Below are 14097 nucleotides of genomic sequence, written 5' to 3' on the forward strand. Positions count from 1 at the left end.
ATAGATAGTAGATTTTAGAGAGAGGGAGGATATACTAGACCCCAAGAAGTGCAGAGATACACCATAAAGATGTTACCCAATATCATGAAAATTGGTCTCCTTGTCATTGTCACAGGCAAGTGGAGTAAAGAACTGAAGCCTAAGTCTGACGTGTTTAGACAAAGGTCTTGGGCTGGTGGCCAAAGAGAATCCTGATGACCCAGGGGAGGAGAGCTTAGCCATTGTCATGTTTGAATGGTTTGGTTTCCTGAGTGTCAAGATGAAGTTATTTAATTAAGAGCCTTGTAGGGATAACAGATACAAGCAGCAATATTTTATAGTAGTTAGCAGGGAGAATGAGTCATCAGAACTAAAGAGAACACTAATTTTCACCATCTACTGACAGTCTACGTATTCCTCTTAGCACATTTTTTCTGCTGTTAGATGTTGGAAGAAAGAGTGACAAACACACTAGAAAGGAGGAGTCATTTGAAAAGATTTATGAGGTCATGAGCACATTTTCTGTTAAGTTTTCCATGGTTTCTACTTATATTACTGCAAGAATAGAATACAATGTTCTACTTTGAAAAATACACAAAAGACTATAGAAAAAAAAGGAAAATGGCTTCCTGAGTTCAGGTCAGTTTGCGGCCTTGTTATGCTTGTGTGTCTGTGTGTGTGTATGTGTGCTGGTATCTATGCATATGCACAAGTGATGGTTTCTTTTTAGCAATTATTGTTTAACATATGTTAGGTACTAGATCATTTTCCATTTTTGTTTAGGGTGGTAGCTTAGCAATAGTTTATTTATATCTCTAGCTTAATAATAGTAATAAGTTATTTGAGCTGTAAAATGTATTTGTCAGACTGACTATATAATATACAATATTTGATACCTATTGTGGCATAGATCATTGTATTTTTATTTATGAATATAACATTAACTTTAAAAGTAACTGATGACCTCTAAGCATTCACTGTTATCTTGAGAAAACAATATAATTATGTATAATTAATAATTATAATTTGAATTAACAAATGATAGTAAATTATGATTTTATATATTATATAAGGATAGATGTTAAGTGCCTAAGTGTAAATTGCTATCTAATGGCTAGTAAATTTAATATTTTGTTTTGTGAAAGACAACCTGACACAATTTTAATCATAAGTATTCCCAATTTAAAGTAATAATATTCAGCAGTAATAATAATTTTATTGGTTCATTATAAATAAAAGTGAAAAAATATTCTGGAAATTTCTTGTAATATTCAATTAATTGGAGAAGGAAGATGAGGGCTCTTGATGGCAACATCTCTGCACTTGCTCGATTCCATGTAATATTTGGGGCTGAATGAAATGGTAAAGCATATTAGCTATCATTTTGCCAGTCCTGCAGTATCACAAATACTGCTACTAATGATAGGAATGTCTGTCAACACTTTCTCTTGCCTCCTATCCTTCAGGGATATGGGGATGGGAACAGTGAATTTGAACCACATCTGCCAGAAACTGGGATTGTGCTGGAACGAGAAACATGCTAGGTGGGAATATGTTTTTTTCCAGTTATGTAAAGATTGTTGACTACTATACATCTGAGTTTGCATCTCAGCTTTGTGGAAACTACTTCCCACTGTTACTTCTGATTTTGTACTATTGTCCATCATGTCCAATCTTCACTAATGAAGAGGTGAGCTCATGAGCTTTCAGGACAACAAAGGCCAATCCATAGCTTTTTATTTTAGTAATTAAGTATTATAAAATATTTTAGAAATTAAAAAGATATGGAAAAAAAATGACAATGTGTTTATTCTCAACTTTCAAGAAAAAAGTCAGTGTGATTGAAGATACCTCAGATCTCACGTGTCCCACACCTTATTTGAATTCCTCTTTTCTGCCTTAGTAGTTATCATCCTAAATGTGATGTAATGGTTTTCCTTATCCCCTTAAATGTCTTTTGATTTTGGATACTTTGTTTCCTATGATACTGAAGATTTTGTCTTGTTTCATTTTAAAGCAGTCAAGTTTTTCAGTCTTCTTTTGTGGCTCTTTGTACTTTCTTTGGTAAGATAAGTAGATTATTTTCACACGAGTTAGGTGGTGATTGTGATGGAAGATCTTTTAAATATAAGGGAATAGAGCAAATAAGTAAACATATGAAGGGAAAGATAGGCTATGATTCCTTTCATCACATAAGGCAGGTAATATGGCAAGGGAGAAAACGAGTACGAATATATAGATATTATACTGGAGTTGGAAATACCAATGCAAATTAATGTTTTGTAGTAACAGCATAGATACAAAATGAATATAGGTATAAATGTGTTCGTGTAAACACTAAATAAGTACAGAGGGTTCAAAGCAATTTTATAGCGGGGAATAATGACAGACACTACGATAGGTGACCAGAAAGTCAACAGGGATGGGGCAAAATGGGATTGCAGGTCAGCTCATAGGATACAATGAGAACATGGTGTACCTTCTGCAGTATTCCTTGCAAAAATATATAACCTGAAACAAGCCATATGAAACAATATATAATCCAAAATGACATAGGAAATAACTGGCCTCCAATCTTAGAAAATCAACATCACAAACATCAAGAACCTAATCCATAGTGAAAGAAGCTAGGGAAACTGACAACTAAATGCCATGTAGGATGTGAACTAGATCATTTTCTTATGAAGTATATTTTGAGGATCTGTTGTTGAAACTCAGTGGATAATGGTAATGAATTCATGTTCATATCCTGATGCTGACTCTTGTGTTATGGTTATGTAGGTGAGTGACAGTATCAGGGAGATAGTACATCACGTTAGCAACTTAATTGATCAGGCAAAAAATCATCTGTAAATTATTTGCAACTCTTCTGTAGTTTGAGATTGTTTGAAAATAAGAAAGGAAGAAAACACCCATAAGGATATCACTAAGTTTGTATTACCTTCCCTATTTAGACATATTCGCCCAACTAACAACACAGCCTCCCTGTGATACTACTCTCAAAGCTCAGGAAAGTATTTTGTTCTTTAAGGAGTTGGTGTATTCCTAACCTACATGATGAGCATCAGACACTTCTGGCAGCTGGAAAGCTCTAAGATAGATGCTACACTCATTGGATATAAACTTCTTCATTTAGTATTTTCTGAACAGTTTATCCCTCCTGTCTTTTTTCTATTTTCTTTTGTTTTCATTGTAGACCTAAAAGTTTAAAATTTATTGTAGCTGTCTTTATTTCAAATACTTTTCCACCCTGGTAAAGGACAGAGGTGCTTAACAATAAACACATTACTATTGTTTTCCCCTCTGTCATCCTTCCTGCCTCCCCCAGAGCCATGCACGTAATAACTCTTCAACCAATGGCCACTGAGTTCATGATCCTACTTTTTTTTTTTTTGTTTTGTTTTGTTTTTTTTTTGTTTTTTTTGTTTTTTTTTTTTTGCAGCAAAATCACATGAGTATACACATTTATTATGTTGTGTTTAAAACGTGAGTTTTTAACTCTAGTGAAAGGTGCTGACTTAAATGTAAAGATGGTAGGATAGACGTCAAAGTGCTGGCCCAGGCCTAAAGATTGTCAGTATAAAGGACTCACATGAAATGCACAGAAAATGGGCACATAACCTGGGTCACTAGGTCATGACAGGGAATTCCAGAGTCAACAGTAAGGAATACTCCAGGTCACAGGAGTAAAGAAAGCGCAGGCACAGTTACCTTCAAGCTACTGCATCCACATTCCCAGGATTCCCTTGCTAGCATCAAAAACCCCTCTTGTGTCTCCGCCCCGAGTTTCCCTGATTTGTACTGAATTTCTGGCTTGGTGCAGTGTTCCAAGCTCTAACTTACCAACAATGATGAACCTTGAACATAGAAAATAGAAGTGCAGGATTTTGTATAATGTGATAGTTGAAATACACAGATAATGAAAGGCTTGCAGATTTGGGGATGGGGTGGGCAAAAATGATAAAGCCCAAGGCTGGCAGGTATGACATTATAACAGGAAAGAGTAAGGAAAGAGCTCTCCAAGTGCTTCAGATTTCTACTCCTATTTAAGGTCTTCTTACTCGTGATTTATACCTCAATGAATTTCTAAACTTGTACATAAATTTGCATATGATTCTACACTCTGATTATTTTTTTCTAAATCCCCTTTACAGATTGGTCAGGAATTTATCTAGAAAGGAAGATTTTATAAGATAATTTTTGACCATCTGTTTATTTAAGAAAAAGTAAAGTCTTTGTGACCTCATTATAAAGTTATATCTCATAAATTCACATCTCTGTTTACTGCCTCTTTCTTCATTTCTGCATTTGGCAACTTTGATCTTGGTGATTCCACATACAGCCACCCCTTCAAACACACACAGACACACATTCACACGTGCCCAGGTTTGACTCAGGTGCTCAGATTATTGGAAAGAGAAGGGATAGCAAGCAGGGACCTAAAAGGATTACAGTAAGAAAAAGAATATAATAAAGATGAACATGAAAATTTTGAGTTACCAAGGTTAAAACTAAGTGGATGAAAATTCACAAGCAGAAAGGTGCAATCCAAGATTCATTTTCTTAATCTTTCTGAACCAAATGAAACTGAATGTATTGTGTCCTTTAGGCTCTTTATCATGACTCTCATTTTAGCAATAATTTATTCATGAATCTTAGAGACTTTTTTTTTGCATCATTTAAATGTATCATGTCTTGACAGTTTTTTTCCTCTCTTCAGGCTCATCTTACTCCTTTGTAATTTATTTAAGTATTTTAGTGTTTTAGAGGATTGTGGATTAATGATGCATTTAAACTGCTTTAGAATGACCTTAGGCTAGGTAAATTACTGAGGTAGTGCCAGCCAGAGATATTTATTTTCATGGCAGTAAGCTTTTCCTCTCTTGTTTAACCACATGGCACACAAAGTAACTGGCCGGCTAGCTTAAAATATATTCTGTAAGAGTTGCAAAGAAATTTTATTAAGAGGGAAACAACTGTTTAAAATCTTGGTCCTCCTATTGGCAATATTTAATTCTGTTTCTCACTATGACTGAATGACTTTAACTTGACTATTAACAGTACAGGCTTGATAGGAAGTACCTAGAATAGTTCTGTCCTCAGGCCCCATAGATGGGATCTCTGCGTCTCACAATCACACGCACAAAAATAAATGTATTTAAGAAATCATGGGTGCTTGCTTCTTTTCCTTGGTTCCACAATTGACACTGGCAGAGCACTCTCTAGAGCACTGATCAGCTCCTGTGACTCCATGTCCAAGCCTTAGGAGGAAGATTCCCTATACCCCTGTCCCAAGTCATCTGCAGGTCATTGTCTGAAGGCAGGAACATTTTGTGGTGTGTGCTGCTGAATTTTGCAGTAGATGCTGTTTTGCAGTGGAAAAGCACTTAGGTAAGAAAAGAACCAAATTAATTGACTTGTCACATTATTTTCTCTCATATTGCACAAATGCAATACAATTATTTTTTGTACAGCAAAGTATAATATTACAGGAGTGCCAAGACAAGGATTTGTCCCCTGTTTCTTATCATGTTTTAATTTATGTCCTAAAAAATGATGATTGTTTTTGGAATTATCTTAACTCTTCTTTTGTATTAATATTTCTCCTGGCCTTATCACTTCTCCAGATGGAAAATTCTACATGCTCATGTAGAAATTCTATAAAGATAAAGATAAATAACTGAAAAATAGTTATTGGTACCTTTCTCAAAAAAGGATTCTTTTATTCATGATCACAGAAACCCACATTATGTTTTACTGAACACTTGTCTGCCAAAATAGTTAAAACTTTGTGGATTCTGTTTTAAGGATCTTTGTTGAGCTACCAGTGTGGCTAGTGACAGAGTGTGTATTTAACATATATGAGACCCTGCCCTGGCCTGAGTTCCATCCCCAGAATAAAAAATAAGAAAGAACCTGTGTTTGTTGCCTATACTCAGCGTGTCCTCAAACACCCAATTCCTGTATGATTCCTTTTGTCCTTTTCTGTGGGATCTGTAAAAAGTGTCTTTTTTGGCTGACTTCCCTACAATATTATCAATTACAAAGAGAAATCTTTTCACCTCTAGAATTTGTTTATTTCAAGATAAGTGCATAATGTTGTGGGAGAAGATGTGTCACCAAAGAAGGGTCCAAGAATTTCAAACAAAACCCTTTTTAGTTTCATGCATTCCTTTGAAAGATTGGTAAAGACACCATTATGCAAATGGCGCTAATACATTTATAAAGAAAAATGTGTACAAGTCAGCTTCTTAACCCAAGTCCAGATGTGTTTTTTTGTGTGTAAACTATGATGTGAAGTTCGAATTTATTGCTAGGAGATGTGAATTCAACTGTCTGTTGCAGAGGCATTATTTGAAAAAATTCAAAAATTTCATATGTTTTTGAATTATTTAAAAATAGAACATCTTGATGAATCCATAGTAAACTTGACTTTACCACCACTCTTTCAGATACATGTTGAAAATAGTAACTATATAACCTATGAAAAATGAATGAGGATTTTTTTTAGCAGAAGACTAAATTAATTTTGAATTTATGGTAGTTTAAGTTGTGGAATAGAATTGTGACTTACTATTAAAGTCTAGCAAACATGTAAAATGTCAAACTGATCTAAGCTTGGCTAAGGATTAAAAATATTTAAAGATAATATTCTTAATAAGAAATAAATAATATAAAATATACTATAAAAGTATTATACCAATGAAATATAGATGAATTACAAAAAAAATTGATAGGACTATGAAAAGAAGATTCACAAAAAAGTAATGTACAAACGAACTGTTTGACTAATTCCTGACCTTCATAGATCCAGTCTTTATTTTTTAAATATAATTTTTAGATTAAAATGCAATAAATGTATATATTTATTGAATATGATGTGATATTTCAACACATATATGCAGTGTGTACTGATCAATCAGGGTAATTGACATTTCTATTTCATCATATTATGTTTATGTTTGGAGCTTTTGCGTCTCTCTTCTAGGTCTTCATAAACTTTATAAAAGGTTTCTGTGAACAATGTTTATCTCATGGTGCTAGGAAGCACCAGAACTTATTTATCTTCTCTAACTGTATTTTGGAATCCATTATCCAAACTCCCTTTCATCACCTCCCTTTCTGACTTTCCAGCCTCTGCCAATCATTAGTCAACATTCAGATTAACTATTTTATGATTCCACATATGATGGACAACGTACATTATTTGTCTTCTTGTGTTTGGCTCATTTCACTTAACATAATGATAGATATTTCTCAAAAGAGGAATAAAATTGTCAACAGATATTTTGAAAAAATGATCAATATGATTAGCCATTATGGAAATACAAATCAAAATCACAGTGAGATATCATTTTCATGCCAGTTAGAATGACTTTTATAGGAAAGACAAAAGAATAACAAATGTACATAAGGATGTGGAGAAAGGATTGACCATCATAGAAAACAATATGGAGGTTCCTCAAAACATAATGCCATAGTAACTGAATTTTATTGTCTCTGATATCTTGTTGTTGTTGTTGTTTTGGTACTGGGGATTGAACCCGGAAACCCAGAACCCAGAGTTGTTCACCAGTGAGCCACATTCCCTGCATTTTTATGTTTTATTTTGAGACAGGATCTCCTAAGTTGCTTAGGGCCTTTCTAAGTTGCTAAGGCTGGCTTTGAACTTGTGATTCACCTGCCTTAGCCCCCTGAATCATTGTCAATACCACGGCTGGCTGTGCTGATGTTTTACTGACTTTTAGAAATATAAGTGATCTCTAAACATGCATTTTGATATTTTTGATGTTTTGGTGATAGAATTTATTTTCATCATAATTAACTTTTGTTATGAAGAAATGTGTCAAGTGGGAAGAATAGAGTGTGTCTTGTTTAAATTTGTTAGCTTGATATATACCATCTAAATGTTTAGAATTGTGGTGGGATGATATTATTTACACTTTTGACTCAAGTCCTATAGATACTGAGGGTTAACCTGCCCTTAAATTTTTTAGTTGTTATCATATTTGTTTGTTTAATCCTTTGTTTTCTAAAATGCAGCCTTGAAAGATACAGTTACACATTTTTTAATATCATACTCTTTGTTTCTCAAAATATAAACAAGGTAAGAAGTTTTCAGGCATTATTGCTTTGTACTTGATGATAGAATTTATTTTCATCTTAATTAATTTTCTGCTCAAACTCAGGTCATCGAGGTCTTAGAATGCCTTAGTTACTGCCTTTTCAATATCATCAATTTAATAAGTCTACAATTATATTCCCAATTTCGCAGCACTGTTACCACTGATTGGTAGCAACACTATTTAGATGATGCACTTCCTTAGACCATTTTCACCCTTTCTATGGGATTAGTTTTATTAAAACAGAGCAGGACCAGTGAGGTGACTGTTAGAATAATGGAATAATAATGAAATCTTCCATTTAATTTTTAATGTTCTTTCTACCTCATTTTGTTGTAGCTCATGTGTTGGCACTATGGAAGAACAGAATTTATGTATACTAAAATTGAATGTTCAGTTTGAAAGATCACTTATGTTCCTCAATGTAAAACAGCATCAAACCAATAGCCTCATAAAATGTGAGTTGGAATAAGAAAATGGAAATATTAACGTGACTTAAAAAAATTACTGTACAAATGATACACCAACTAAATGATCTGAGGAAAGAGGGGTACATTTTCTTGTAATACATTATTGTAGATATGGTGGCAAAGTCATGATCATTCGTCCATAAATTTGAGTGACTTTCATTTGGTAACCCTAGGTGGAACAACATAGTGACTGGGAACAAATGTCTATCAGGATGATAAGATTTTTCCACCTTTTAAAATAGTTTGGAAAAAATATTATTTATTTGGATCTTGTCTAAACTAACAATTATTTTACAGTGCTCCTGGTTCTTGTATTTTGTGGCGGTAACCTCACACTGGTAAACACTTTATTTACTGTGGCACTGAGCTAGCCAGTGAGACCAGTCCTGCCCATGTGTATTTCTGTGTATATTTGTGTATATATGTATGCTTATGTATGTATAATAAATTTTGTGCTGTCAGAGGATAATAGATTGTGTATGAATATTTGCTAGGAAAAACACATAAGAAAAAACAACTACAGATTTTAAAACAATCATGCCCGGAGGCTACCAGAATTTTTTTTTTTAAATCCTTGAACAGCTAACAGTATTGCAAGTCCTGATTTCCTAATAATGATTAAAACAATAGTAGTCAATACAGATGTAAAATTGGTGCATCTGTAAGAAGTGGAAAGAAAGTCCCTTTCTCTAATTGTGTTAGAGTTTCATATTAAAAATTACTAGCCTTAAAATATGTATAAATAGAAGCAAGTTTTGTACTTGTATAAATGCCCTTCTCCTAATATGCAAGATCTTGTGCAGTGAAATAATGAAATAATGAGTGTAGGTAGTCTAAGGATGGGACATCATTTTTTATTCATATTCACTAATGTCACCTCTTAAATTCAGAGGTGAACTGTAACTTGGTTGCTTGCTCATTGCACTGTTTGGGGTCAACTGTCAACTCAAAATGATCAGGGTTACTACTAACTAGTCTTTAAAAATGTTTACACTAGTCTTCTTTTGGTTTCTTCTGCTACTGATTGGCCTTTTTATGTGGACAGGGTATTTTTTCCTAGATAAATGAGATGACCCCATCCCACACTGTCATCTCTGTGTTCACAGTCGCAGGCTCCATCGTTATCTTCTTGAAGAAACCTTGGCCTCTCGGATGCGTGCCAAGTTTCTATGTAGATAAGAGAACTCTGCCACTTTTTCGGTTTCATCTTCCCTTTTAAACTGCTAGCTTTGGTTGTAGGGTTTGTTTTCAGATAAGAGGTTTGGAATAGCATTAGATTTGTTAGGCTAACATGTTGGGTGCAGTTCACTGACAGGATGGATTATGGAAAGGGAGCCGTAGATATTGTCCAGAGTCCTTTGCACTTGGGTCTGCTGGATGTGGGGCTGTGACAACATAAGATTGGAGAGAGCACTGATTTCAGTTTAGAAAAGAACGATTCTCCAAGAACCAATAGAGCATTGAGAATTGCACTCAGGGTAATAGGAAACACATAAATAAATGGCACCAAGAGGGTTGCTTTGTAAAGATAACAAGCAATTTAGTCAGAAATGGTTGCTGTGGCAGGTATTTTCTTTGGAGTTGTTGTTTCCAGCTGATTGAGATCTCTGCAGTCTACTGCTTTCTTGCTCCATTACAATCAGCATGAAATACTGTATAACCAGCATATTTGCAGGCTTGCTTGTCTCCAACTTGAGGACATTTGTCTTATGTTCCACATTCGATGGATGAATAACATTTAACGTCCTTCAGTATCCAAATGGCAAAATTACTTACCAACACACTTTTCAGTCACTAACCGGGTCATGTATTAATGAATCCATTTGCCTGGCAATAGCTACTAAGTGAAATGGTAGTACTTTGATAACCTTCCAATTGTGTACAAAATGATGCTTCTTAATTCATTTTTATTTTTCCATCCAAAATTATCATTTAACCGATTCCAGGTGAAAGCATCTAGAAAATAAAATGCTTACTAGTCTCCCTATTTTGAGAGTAAACCTGGCAGAGACAAACTAATGGCTTCTAGATTAAAGATAACTATAAGATGATATGACAACAGTGTATGATCCTGAATGAGATTCTATACCTGCGGAAAAAATTAAAATGATAGGTGGGATATTTAACCATGCACTTATACTAGATAATAATTTCATTTCAATGTTCATACAAATGCTTAATTAAAAAAAAATGTTTGCTTCCTCTTCTGAATTGTGGAGCTGATTCTAAAAAGTGACTATCAAGACTAGGATTTCATTTTCCAGATACTTAAATTTAGATGTGATCATAAGGCTGGTTCTTAGGAATAAATGGGAGCATGAGTCATGCACGCCATCTCTAGCCAAGGTTTTCGGAGAGTAGATGTGCTCTCTAGAACCATTTTTTAAATTTCTTTTGGCAGCGGCATAGAGAAAACCAGAGAGGCACCAAGGGATGGTAATGTCACATCACCGAAGGAAACCAAGGCTCTGAATTATTGCAAGAAGGAAGTCCAGCCATCAAAAAGTTATTTTCCACTATGTCAACATAAGTATACTGTTGCTGTTAGAGTTGACCCTCTCCATCTGCAAATTTCAATATTTGATGAGTCACCTACTCACCTGAATTTATTTATAACACTAAAATAAATATTTCTAGAAATGTGAAAGATGGAGAAAAATTTGGGTCACCTGATGCACATGTTCCCACCCCAGGTGAGACAAGGGGACTTTTTGCCTCCTTGCTTCAGGGCTGCTGTAGAGATGACCAGAGGAGATGGCAGTAGGGGACACAGGCACACAAGTGTAGCCAGAGAGGCTCCTTCCCTGGGTTTGTGGTTGGTACTTGAATCATAATTCTAACACCTGTTCATGGGTGGAATTATGGAAATCTGTACTTATTCTTGTTAAGAAAATGGAATCTACCAATGTGAGTTGTTTTTAGGATTTAAAATTATATCTAACTCTTCATCAATATTTTCCTTACAATTATTCAGTGATACTAATTCATAACAGCTTTATAAAACATAACTTCTGTGATTAAGCTTACATTATATTATAGCTTAGCTAAAAATTTTACTTAGATAAGGTCTAAAGCATGTAATAGAGGGAGATGATTAGTCTCTTATTATTTTCAATTATACTGAACTTGGATTATGAGAATAGAAAATAGCCACTACAAAGGAGGATTTGATTTTGTGCTCAAATTATGTTTTCATTCTCTCTTTAGAATCAATGATTATGTATTTTAGACAACTTTTCAGAGAACTGTAGCACAATATATTTTATTTTGGTATATACATTAGCAAGGCAATATTATTCTTTCCAGAAAGCGTTTTGGTTTGCTATAATTATAATCTATAATCCTTTTAATAATGTAGTTTTCCAAAGTTCTTTGCATCCTCATTCCATAAATAAAATGTTGATAATCATAGAGAATCAATAACATTAGCCAGAAGACTACATTTCCTGGCTGGTAAACACTACCTCATTCACTATTTAACTTCTGCAGTAGGGTGGTCATGTGTGTGTGCATGCACTTGTGTGTATGTATGTTTATAGTGCTATGGGAACAGTTTAGAAAATTAAAAAAATATATTACAAATTTATTTTTTATAATAAAATACCCTGGAATGGATCTTCATGGAAAAAAGTAAAAAGATGTTTATGGCTATCAATATATATTATAAGATTTTCATGTTTTGCTTTAAACTTACATCAATTTTATTCTTTTGTTAATGTTGCCTTGCTCTTAATTATTATTATTTTTGTAAGTGAAATGCTTTCAAACAATATTATTTTGTTCGAATACATATTTAGGGATTATTTCTTACATATTGTTAAATACAAAGACAAATTCATTTTATCTGTAACATTTAAATATCTAAAAGCAATCTGGTCCAAACATTATGGAAGTCTGGTCTATGAAACTCAGACAAGTGGAGGTGTATTGGTGGAAACAAGGTAAGAGACAGGTACTGAAGCATGTACCCCTTGACTTCTTATGTTCCTCATCTTTTGCTGAAAATGAAACCTCTTAGCCAGTGTCTTATATTTAATAAGTGCACTTGAAAAATTCCTGACCATTTCTGACTAAAATGACCTGAACTATTTTTCATTTTCTCTCAAGGCACAATACGGGAAATGTCTTTTGATTTCCCTGGGAAATATCCTGTATTAATTTACTTCAGAGAGACAATAGAGAGGAGAAATAGAGACAAAGGATTTGGGGGCCATCTAGTTCTACCATTTTGGTAAAATAGTAAATTTTACAGTACCACAATTTCCTCATGTACAAAATGGGGTCTCAAGTGAAACCACCTCTAATAGTTATGCAGTTTATGTAAAGGGTATGGTTTGGATACGAGGTGTATCAAACTCATGTATGAATACAGGAGTATTCAGAGGTGCAATGATTAGATTATGAGAACTATAACCTAAATAGTCCAACCTAGTATGAATGGATGAATCTGGTGGTAACTGTACGCAGGTGGGGTATAGCAGGAGAAGGTGGTCCACTGGGGGAATGTGCTGGAAGGTTTCCTCTTCCCTATTGTCCCTTTCCCTCTCTCTCCCTATCCACCATGGATTGTACCTGTGAAATTGTGAGCCAAAGTAAAATTTTCTGCCTCTAAGTTTTTCTTGTCAGGTATTTTGGTCAAAGGGACAAGAAGCTAACAAATGAAATAATTTAACACATTCAAATTCATATAATGTAGTTTACACAAGATAGTATTTGTGTTCATATCGAAGCTTTGCATTTTTTCCTGTCTCTTCTGTTCCCAGTTCATATGTGCATACACATGCACACATAACTGTGTTCATATATGAAAACATATCATTTTCATCATCTGTTGATGTTTAAAATACAGTGCCATAAAATGGGGTTTTATGAACTATCTATTGATTAAAATTATATCATTATTAAAATGTTTTTTCAAGTTTTGTTTGAGAATTCTTGAATTCTGGTTTATTGAAAATCACATTGGTGCAAAAATACTTATTGAAACATAATATATTAAGTGATGTTTTTACTTATCAAGAGGATCTCAATAAAAAATGTCATGGTTGTTCATGTTGGTGGTCTGGTGAAAACTATCAGCACCTTTCAAAATAATGTTTTAACCACAAGAATTAGAAAAAAAATATGTATATAGGATTATAGTAAATTCTGCAGAACTATAGTTATAAAATAGTTATTAAAAATTTGTGGTTTAATAATTTATTTGCTTTGTAATGAACACATTAAAAACAGCATCAAATGATGAGCATAATAGAAACCATAATCTTGAAAATACCATGACCCTAAGTAGTTTCCAAATACCTGCCAAAACTAAATATAAGAATATTTGTTATTTCTTACTTCTATTATGACAAAGTTACAAATGTGAAAAAACATAATGTTGATTGGTTTTTGCACATATTTGTAACTACAGGAAGCTGCATGTTAGTTTGAGCAGGATAACAGTAGAAATTTTTTTCAACAAACCAAGTTCAATAAGGTTAAATACTTCTGCTCTATCACAGGTTCATTATGATTAAGTCTTA

General features: G+C 33.8%; 1 protein-coding gene across 1 annotated transcript in view; it reads left to right on the forward strand.

The window, feature by feature from the left end:
* The window catches only part of GALNTL6 (polypeptide N-acetylgalactosaminyltransferase like 6), a 1118676-nt gene that overhangs the window by 20314 nt on the left and 1084265 nt on the right, over positions 1-14097 (forward strand). The window lies entirely within an intron of this gene.

The sequence above is a fragment of the Sciurus vulgaris genome (assembly GCF_902686455.1).
Source record: "Sciurus vulgaris genome assembly, chromosome: 5".
In the NCBI taxonomy this organism is placed as follows: Eukaryota; Metazoa; Chordata; class Mammalia; order Rodentia; family Sciuridae; genus Sciurus; species Sciurus vulgaris.